Raw genomic sequence first — 10,265 nt, 5'->3', positions numbered from 1 at the left:
GAAGCTAGAAATGCTCGCACTTACACACCGATTGTTGAACCCTACGCCCAATTGTTTGAGTGGTTGAGGACAGCGGGAGTGCTGCAACCAATTGAAGGAAAACTTCCTAATCCAATTCCTCACAATTTTGATGGAAACAAGCGATGCGCTTACCACTCGGGAATCCAAGGACATGACACAAAATATTGTTATGGTTTGAAGAACCAGATCGAGTCTTTGATCATAAGAGGAGTAATCAAATGCACACTAGTACCTCCCAATGTGAATAACAACCCCTTGCCAAATCATGAGAATCGAGAAGTCAACATGGTTACTCTAGATGACGAATATGGGACCCTTGACTATCCAAACATAGATGAAACGGATGCCATGACATCTTCGGTGCAACCTGTTATCACTGTTCAACTAAGAGAACCTCTGAATGTCCAAACATATCTCCCAAGAGTTGTAGTGACCACTCTAATTGCTAAGAAGCCTGAGTATGACACCAAAGCAGTCCCTTGGGACTATCGAGCAAGTGCCAAGGGCAAGATGATCGACACTGCCGTGGCTCAAGGGATGACTTGGTCGGGGAGGTGTTATGCCCCAAAGGACCTAAATCAAAGAGCTCTTGGAAAAGAACAGAATCCAAAGAAGAATGTTACCGATGTTGAAGCCGGAGAGTTTTGGAAGAAGATGCAGTCTAAAGACTATTCGGTCGAAAAATAGCTGAAGAAGACGCCAACCTACATATCTATTTAGTCTCTGCTTATGAGTTCTGAAGCTAATAGGAATGCTTTGATGGATGTGTTAAACAGAGTGAACATTCCAAAAGAGACCACAAGTGAAACTTTAGCTTCAACGATTGGAAGAATAGTGGAAGCTAACAAGATTTATTTCCATGAGGACGAGTTTCCTGTGGAAGGGGTTGGGTACAACAAAGCGCTTCACATCGCAGTCAAATGTTGTGATAAGATTGTGACTCAAGTTTTAATTGATGGTGGCTCTGGATGCAACATTTGTCCTTTCACCACTCTGAGGGATTTAGATGTTAGTTAATATGGGAGAGATAAGGGAAAGTCATGTCAAAGTTAGAGCCTTTGATGGAACGCAAAGAAGTGTCATTGGAGAGATCTATCTCACGTTGCAAGTGGGGCCGGCTGAATTTCCCATCCTATTTCAAGTGACGGATGTATCATCCAACTACAACTTGTTGCTAGGAAGACCATGGGTTCACATGGCAAGAGTGGTTCCTTCCACTCTTCACCAATGTGTAAAGTTTGAGTGGGATCGCACAGAAGTTACCATCCACGAAGAGCTCAGTCACCCCATGTGATGGGCTCCCCTTGGCCATTTACCGCTTAGGGCATGGACGTTATCGGACCCATAGAGCCTCCCGCATCAAATGGACATCTATCAAATGAAGTTTCGAAAGGTTAAAATATTATTCGTTTAGTGTTTTAAAATTGGGGAAAAGAAATATATATCGACTTAGGCTTTTATAATAAGGAATAGGAAAACTTATCATCTAAAATTCTCAATTGAAGTTTTAAAAGGTGAAATAATATTCATTTAGGTACTTAAGTAGGAAAAAATAAAACTCATAAATTGGGACTTCCAAATGAATTTAGAGATACATAAAGGCTAAAAATAATTAACTTTAAAATAATTAACTTCTGGAATTATATTTTTTTCAAATGTGACTATAGAATGAGTCCTAATAGTTAGGCTTATTTTTATACTTTTTACATCACCCCTTTACAAAAATGTATTGATTATTCTTACTTTTCGGATCAGACATTGTTAAAAACATTTTAATCTTTTAACATGCTATTTCAAAATGTTAGATATGTCAACAGGTTCAAATACAAGGTATGTACATATACATGTCATACACTTAAAGGTATATATTTTATATTTTTCTCTACATAATCTATTTTTTTTAACTACTATCCCGAATGTTATTTATTTATTTTTATGATTTATTCCTACACTTTACACATATTATTTTACTAAATCCAATCTATTGTTAACTTATCATCACATGCAAATAAAATAATAAACATTTACATGTTTTACACAACTTACATGTATATACTACAATTTATAATAAACATATTTAAGATCACAAACCTTTATATAATATTTTAACATCTAGTATCATTTATTTTATCTTATTTTATTTTTGGAAATTCCATTCTATATATTTTCATTCAAATTACACATCACATATTACTACATATCTTATTTTTCAAGTCTTAATAAGACGACATATTTTCGCAAATTCAACATATATATTTTTAGGATAATTTTATTATGATACACCTATATATATATATTTATTTATTTATTTATTTACATATGAATATATCGTATATTTAAGTACATTTATTTATTTATTTTACAATACTACTATTAAATCTATTAAATCTATTTTATAAGACATATATATGTCGTACCTTGTATCGCACTCCTTTTAAACTAACTAATAAACTTATCATTGATTTTTAAAGCAAATAAATAAACAAGTTTTCCAAATCATATTTTCCTAAATTGAGTTTAAGGACTATCTTCAGATAGGCTCTAAGGAGTGCTTAGCACTTTCCCCTGCAGTAACCAAAACCCTTACTCAAAATTTCACTGGTTTTGTAAATCTAAACAGAGTTTACATTTACACATAGAAAATGGTTTTCCTAGTATTTTCCTTAAAATTTAGGTGGCGATTCTAGAACAAAACAAAACTTTTTTTTTTCAAAAATCAGAGTGACAGCCATATTATGTTGTGAACTGTTTCGGCCAGTTCGAAATAGGGTGTGACAGGCGTCAGTACATGAAATGTACGAGCATGTGAGGGAAATTTTAAAACAAGACATAAGCTTGAAAATGAACTGAAGAAACTTACCTCGTCACAAATAAACTCAACTCATTTCAATATAAAGCAATACTAAAGGTGTAGTATAAACAAAAGCTTTAAAACATGTAAACAACAACTCAGTGTATTAAAAAAACACAATAGTAAGTTTTGTATATGAAAATACAAGTAACTTTGTGGGAGATTCTCTAATCGATAACCATCACTAAGAGCTATGTGATGATACAACATCTCGCCCATACTGCCATAAATGCCCATAAATGCCCTATACTTTGTCGGGGTATAGGACTACTCACTATGTGGATCCACTAGTCTATGCTAAAAAGCATTAAGGAATCATCTAAAAAGTATGACACTTTCTACCACATTGGCTACATGGTTTATGGAGACCTTGAGCTATCTGAACTCGTCTCCGTATCGGTGCTCAATACTATTCCCAAAATGTAACTAGCTCATATGTTTAAAAACATAACTTTCTCTGCGGTTTGAGATTATTACTCAAAAAATCTATCTCTTAAAAGAGATGGTACTCAGAGCTGCTCATGAAAACTCTTTTGGAAATTAGTGTTTCCTCTCATCTTAAATATAAAGTCATTTGATCTTGGGAATACTTAGTTCCCATATATCATTTTAAAGAAAATGAACTCACTCTACTCAGTCTTAAAGTCATTTAAAACAAGTTGGGAAATAATTGCAAAAGACCTACTCTCAAGACTCGACTCTCAACTCTACCTTAAATTTGAATTATGGATTCAAGGGTTATGATTCATGCTTATGAATGATTTCTAGATGTTTAGAAGTAGTGTAGAGTAGTTATAATCAATAGGAAGTGATAGTATACTTTAGAAGGACTCAGACGGGCTAAACGACGAAAATAGGTGAGGGCAGATGTCCCGGGCGCACTGCTGGCACGGGGCGCCAACCCCTAAAGTTCAGAGAGCACATTCTGGCGCATTGCTAGCACGCCGCCCCAGCCCCTCTAGCGAATATGGGGAGCTCCACGCCTGCCCCTCCCTAGGTGGTTCCAACAAAATTTTCAAATCGTTTTCTGACCTTAATTCGATTAGATTCGATTAATTTTCTCAATTTCTCTTTAGATTCAGTTACCCAATACATGTACACAAGAATCTACTCAAAACCAACTCTTAAAATCTACATGATTTCCTCAAGAACTCATCAATCCCATCCCAATTCAAGAACGAAAGAAAATTCAAGAACACTAATCAAGAACATCAAACTTTCAACTTTCTATGACGAAATTATGCTGAAAAATAACATAATTGGTGCGTGGGTGAACTAACCCAATGCTATGTGAACTCACATACCTCTTAGGGATCAATTTCTTGGCGAAATCCGCAATGAAACCTCAAGAACTTGACGATATCTTGACTCCTCTTGAACCTTTTTCCAAAATCCTAGCATGAATTTTGATTGTGTAAACTGAATCAATTCAGTTTAGACCCCTAATTAATTACTAACAACAAAACACATTTGATAGTGTAAGGAAAAGACCAAAATACCCCTCTTAAATCTAGGTAACTTTCCTTAACTAGATAGTCCGACTTCAAACATGCATATCTCCCTCATACAAGCTCGAAAATTAGCAAACTCGGTGGCGTTGGAAAGAGGATTCAAGACCTTTCATTTGATATCTTATAGGAGACCTAACTCATCCTGTAGTCAAAGTTATGGTCGTTTGAAGTTGACCCAAAATTCATAGTTAGCATAACTTGCCAAAATTTCCAACTTTTATTCTTTCCAAAAATAGTTCTTTCTAATTCTAGTTTTTCCAATTACCGAGGTGTTACATATTGCCTCGTGAACTAACTCAGTCCCTATCAAGGCAACCTCACCCACCTCAAACCAACCTATAGGAGATATACACCTCCTACCATAAAGAGCCTCAAATGGAGCCATACCAATACTAGAATGGTAGCTATTATTATAGGCTAATTCAATCAAAGGAAAATGAACAATCCAAACATTGGATCCTTTTGGAAAGACTTCTAAAACTGTGAAGTAAACTGAGTACCTCTATTGGAGATAATGGACAAGGGCACTCCGTGCAACCTTACCATTTCCCTCAAATACAACTTAGCATAGTCTTCCGCCGAATAAGAAACCTTGACGAGAATGAAATGGAACGACTTTGTCATTCGGTCTACTATAACCCAAATCGACTCATATTGTCGCCGAGTTCGTGAAAACCCTACTATGAAGTCCATATTCAAATCTTCCCACTTCCAAGTAGGAATGTTAATGTCTTGGGATAAACCTCATGGTTTCTGATGTTCAACCTTCACTTGTTGGCAATTTGGACATTTGGCCACAAATCCCACAATATCCTTCTTCATCCCATTGCACCAATAGATCTCCCGCAAATCACGGTACATCTTGGTGGCTCCCGGGTGAATAGAATACCGAGAACTATGGGCTTCTGACAAAATATGTTCCCTTAGGTCATCAACATTAGGAACACACAAATGACCTTGATATCTTAAGACACCGTCTCCCTCTTGGGAGAAAGCCTCAACGGACTTCTAAGTACCTCTTTCTTCAATTCTGCCAAAGTTGGATCAAGACATTGCTTTGCTTTAACATTCGCCACAAAAGACTATTCTGACCCTTATGAACCATAACACCACCCTTGGCGGAGTCTACCAATCGAACACCCAGCCAGACCAATCTATGGGCATCCCGAGCTAACTCTTTTCTATCATCATCAACATCTACAACACTACCCATCGATAGTTGACTAAGAGCATCCGCTACTACATTCACCTTACCGGGGTGATAAAGAACACTCATATCATAGTCATTTAATAATCCTAGCCACCTTCTTTGGCGAAGATTTAAATCATTTTGGGTAAACACATATCTTATGGTCGGTGAAAACATCAACATGAACCCCATAAAAATGCCTCCAAATCTTTAAGGCAAATACCACCGCCACTAATAGTTCTTCTCATGAAACTTTAGTTGCCTTGAAGCATAGGCAATCACCTTACCATTTTGCATAAGCACATATCCCAACCCCACTCTAGAGACATCACAATACACCACAAAGCCATCCGTACCAACCAATAAAGTCAACACCGGAGTGGAAGTAAGCTTATCTTTCAACTTTTGGAAACTCTTTTTACATGCTTCGGACCATATGAACTTAGCCTTTTTTTTAATCAAAGTCGTCAATGGAGAGACAATCGTAGAAAACCCCTCAACAAATCTTTTATAATAACCGACCAAACCCAAGAAACTTCTAATATCTATCGACAATAGAGGTCTAGGCCAACTCTTGACCGCATCCGTCTTAATCGTACCTACCTCAATACCTTTGCTTCAAACAATGTGACTTAGAAAAGCCACAGACCTTAGCCAAAATTTCACATTTGCTAAACTTAGCAAAAAGTTATCTTTCCTTAAGGATTTGCAACACAATCCTCAAATGATTAATATGATCACCCTCACTCCTCAATAAATCAAAATATCATCAATGAACACAATTACAAACATATCAAGGTATTGTCTAAACACCCTATTCATCAAGTCCATAAATGCCACCGGAGCATTAGTCAAACCAAATGACATAACCAAAAAATCATAATGATCATATCAGGTTCTAAAAGCCTTTTTCGAAATATCTTCTTTTTTACCCTCAATTGGTGATAGCCTGACCGATGATCAATCTTGGAGAAATAACTTGCCCTTGAAATTGGTCAAACAAATCGTCTATTCTTGGAAGAGGATACTTATTCTTAATGGTCACCTTGTTCAATTGCCGATAATCAATACACATACGAAGGGAACCATCTTTATTCCTAACAAACAAAATTGGAGCACCCCATGGAGAGATACTCGATCGAATGAAACCCTTATCCAACAAATCTTTCAATTGCTCCTCCAACTCCTTAAGTTTTGTTGGAGCCATTCTGTAAGGAGGGATAGAAATAGGTTGCGTATCTAGGAGAAGGTCAATACCGAAGTCTATTTCCCTTTTTGGAGGAATACTGGGTAGATCATCTGGAAACACTTCCGAAAACTCATTTACAACGGGGACCGACTCAAGAATAGGGGTTTCAGAATCTACATCCATCACCCTAACTCTATGGTAAATGCATCCCTTAGAAATCATCTTTATATATTTAAGATAGGAAACCAACTAACCCTTAGGTATAGAATTTCCCCCCCTCCACTCTAGGATAGGGTCATTTGGAAAATAAAACTTGACTACACAGATCCTACAATCAACTGAAGCATAGCAAGAGTGCAACCAATCCATACCAAGAATAATATCAAAATCTAGCATATCAAGCTCTATCAAGTCAACAAGAGTAACGTTTTGATAAGGAAACATGACATCTTCTATAGACCCTCTTAGCCACCACAGAATCACCAACAGGGGTAGAGACATAAAAAGATTATAACAACACATCGGAAAGCACATCAAACCTCATAGCCACATATGGCGTTACAAAGGATAAAGTAGAACAAGGATCAAGTAAAGCATACATATTGATTTGGAAAATTATCACTACCGGTAACCACATCAGGAGAATTCTCTTTATCAACTCTAGTCTGGAGTGTATATAATCGGTTTTTGTTAGGAGCATTCGAACTCGAACCACTTGGACCGGATGAAAGGTAGAGTTGAGCCCTACGACGAGTATATCCCTCATTCTTAACAACCGAAGGACAATTCCTTATCTTATGATCCATCTTTCCACACCCAAAGCAAGCATTGGAACCCGCTACACTTATCCTCATAATTTCTCCCACATTTAGCACAAGTAGGCATCAAGGACTTGCTACCATATCCTTGAGGTTTAGGGTTAGACACCCTTTCATTGTTAGAACTTAGAGGAGCATTAGAAGAACCTTACCCGGAGAACTTTTGCCGAAACCTTGAATGACCCCATCCATCAGACCTAGAATATGAAAAGTTACCATCATCCGTTATTGCCCTCTTTGTCTCCCTAGATCTTACCTTGGGCTTTTCCTCTTCAATTTGTTGGGCATGCATCATAAGACGAGAAATGTCCATGTCATGGATAACCATAGCGGTGCGGCACTCTTTGAATACCATGTCGAACACACCCGACACAAACTTACTCATCTTAGCCCTACGATCTGCCACAATAGAAGGAGCATATTTGGACAATTAAGTGAACCTCAAAGAATATTCCCTTACACTCATATTTCCTTGCCGAAGGTTAATGAACTCAAGCACATTGTCCTCTCTCATCTCAAGAGGGAAGAATCTATCAAGAAAAACACTTTTAAACCTTTCCCATTCTATGGGACCCGCTCCTTCAGGCCTTGTCTCCTTCTATTGATTGAACCAAATCTGAGCAACCCCTATGAGTAGATAAGTGGCCAATTCTTCCTTTTCTATCGGAGTCACCCCCATAATAACAAGTATTTTATAGACCTCATCAATAAAATCTTGAGGATCTTCCTCAACTTTGGAGTCATAAAATTCTGGAGGGTTCATCCTTGTAAAGTCACTCACTCTTGTCGCCGCCGTACCCATATTTGAGTTCACGGGGACCACCACCTCTCTATTGGCTTGGGTCGTCACAACTTGAGCCAACACTTGGAAATCCAACCAAACCTCCGCATTTGTTATATTATCAGCCAATGGGTCAATCGAAGCTTGAGAAGGAGCTTGGGGAGGAACTTCTTGACCCACATTGTCTTCCTCATTTCTTCTAACTGCCCTTCTAGTAGTCATATCCTGAAAACCATCGTGCAAGGATTAGGAGAAAAACCTTATACAATTAAACTCTACGACATGACTTAGAGAAATGAAGAAATGAAGTTTCCTAAGCATCTAGTAGCCTCTCATTCATAAATGTGGCGTGTTTCACACTTATGAAGAAGACTCTACTTGACGTAGTTTTAAGACATCTTATAACCATTCTAAACCTAGTCATTCTTACATCATGGAAGGCATATCAAGCAACACTCCAAGCTATTCATATCTTTAAAACATAAATCACATTATTCATACTTACTTTTAAAGACATGGGGATTCGCCTATGTGCCTAACTTACAAAGGCTAATGGGTATTCACCTCTTGCCTTACTTACTTTAGAATCATGGGTACTCGCCTCCATGACCAACATCATATGACATGGGTACTCGCCTCCACATCATTTCATAAGGATCATGGTACTTACCTCCATGTCCATTCATCATAATAGGAATGTGGGGAATCACCTCTTGTTCAATACTAAGGAGTATGGGAAATCACCTCATATCCTTCTCATATAGAGGTCAAGGATAGTCGCCTCTAGCCTCATCAATTATATAATCTTTTAGTCTAGATTCATTTTAGGTGAGCAATCTTTTCAACCTAGAATCATTCATGTGAGGAATCCTTTCACATTCATACAATCACGCTTAACAATTCATTGTGGCAAGTATCCCTTCCACACTATAACATTGACAATCAACAACTCATAGTATAGGCTTTACTCTCAAAGCACTACATCTCATGATCTTTATCTATGCTTTAATCTTAAGCAATTAACATCATGTTCATCATATATTCTTAAATCTCAAGCAATTCTAACCATAAATCATCTATCCTATAAGGATATATCTAACCCATAAAGTTTCCCTTCATGGCATCAAACCCAATTATATCAATTCTACCCTAGAAACATAGGATAGGCAAGGGTACATTTAATTTCATCATAAAACATGTAATTCTATCAATTCAATCATAAACAACCATAATCCACTCAATTGGATCAACATTGGAAGAAACCCTAACTAGAATTGGGGACTTCTTCTTCACAAATTGGGGAGTTTTGGGGGACTCCATAGGAGAAAGGATCCTATGGATGAAAATCCTTCATACCTTAGTCACAAAGACCACAAAATCTTGAAGATTAGAGACTTGAACTTGACCTAGCTTCAATCTCTTCCTTCTTCTTCCACTTTCTAGAGGGAGAATATTTGAGATAAGAGTTTTGGGATTTCTTTGGGGTTTTGAAATAATGGCTTGAACAGGGGAAGTTGGGGGTTAAAGATCCTTATATAGGTGTACTAGACTTAGGCAAAATGACACCACATTGATTTAATTAAAATCGGAAAAGACCCACATGCCCCTAAAAATAACTACTAGTCATGACCGACGACCCCTGACCGATGGACTGTCTATCGACCTATGGTCTATCCTGGTTGACCGTCGGTAAATTCAGAGGTTTTATTGCCGACCTATGGACTAGTGAACCACAGACCGTGGACAGGTTGAAAGACCGTCCTGCACGACTGTCGTTTTGTGGTCAGAGACTGGTTTCTGAGGGTTCGACCTACGGACCCTGGACCATCGACCGTGGTCTGACCGACGGTCCGTTGGTCAGGCCGTGGTCCTAAGGTATGAGTCTAGTCTGAGGTGCCCAACCAC

Source organism: Solanum verrucosum, unplaced genomic scaffold, assembly GCF_900185275.1.
Source record: "Solanum verrucosum unplaced genomic scaffold, falcon-dt-bn FXZP01000081.1, whole genome shotgun sequence".
NCBI classification, from domain to species: domain Eukaryota; kingdom Viridiplantae; phylum Streptophyta; class Magnoliopsida; order Solanales; family Solanaceae; genus Solanum; species Solanum verrucosum.
Note: the sequence above shows the minus strand (reverse complement) of the source record.